Below are 830 nucleotides of genomic sequence, written 5' to 3'. Positions count from 1 at the left end.
CGCTCGAGACTAAAAAACCTTCAGGCATCTGTCCGTTGTGATTAGCAGTCACCGATTTTAAAAAAGTAATGAAAAAATAATGAAAAGATACTTTTTCAAATAACGGTAATTGTAACGAATTACTTTTAAAAGTAGGTAACTAGTAATGATAATTATTATTATTTTATTATTTTCAAAAAGTAACTTTCTCTGTAAAATTATATATAATTGTATATAAAATATATGTCTAGACATATTTCATATGATAATATAAATAATTTTATATAATTTTATTATAAACATTTTTTCCTGAATAAAGCAGAGCAGAGCATGATTTATCATCATAGTATATTTTCATTCCATAGATGTTTAGTTCGGTTTTAAATATACTAGCATTTACACGCGTTATGTCTTATTTAATCATTCATACTGTGATAGATGAATGATCGTAGAAAAGAGATCTGATCCAAACAAAGCCGCATCATTGTATATTTATACGTGATATATTGTTTCTTTTTTAACATCGCACTTCTATATATCTCTTTTTTATTATGGAGGGTCCAGCTTATCATTAACCTGAACTCACCAATTTTGTTTTATTTCCTATTAAACGGTTAGAGCAACAAAATTTTAGTATAATAAATTAGCAACAGAATATCATTAAATTTTTTACTATGTCTTATGTCGATGAGATGGTGGGGATTAATAGAGATCAAAAACGTCGAACGTCTTTTGATATACAGCATATATTTTTTGCTCTTCTCGCACTATTATTGATTGATATCGTACACATGAATAAATATATGCGCGCGCGCGTGTGTATGTGTGTGTGTGTGTATGTGTGTGTGTGT

This window comes from Atta colombica, unplaced genomic scaffold, assembly GCF_001594045.1.
Source record: "Atta colombica isolate Treedump-2 unplaced genomic scaffold, Acol1.0 scaffold47, whole genome shotgun sequence".
NCBI lineage: Eukaryota > Metazoa > Arthropoda > Insecta > Hymenoptera > Formicidae > Atta > Atta colombica.
Note: the sequence above shows the minus strand (reverse complement) of the source record.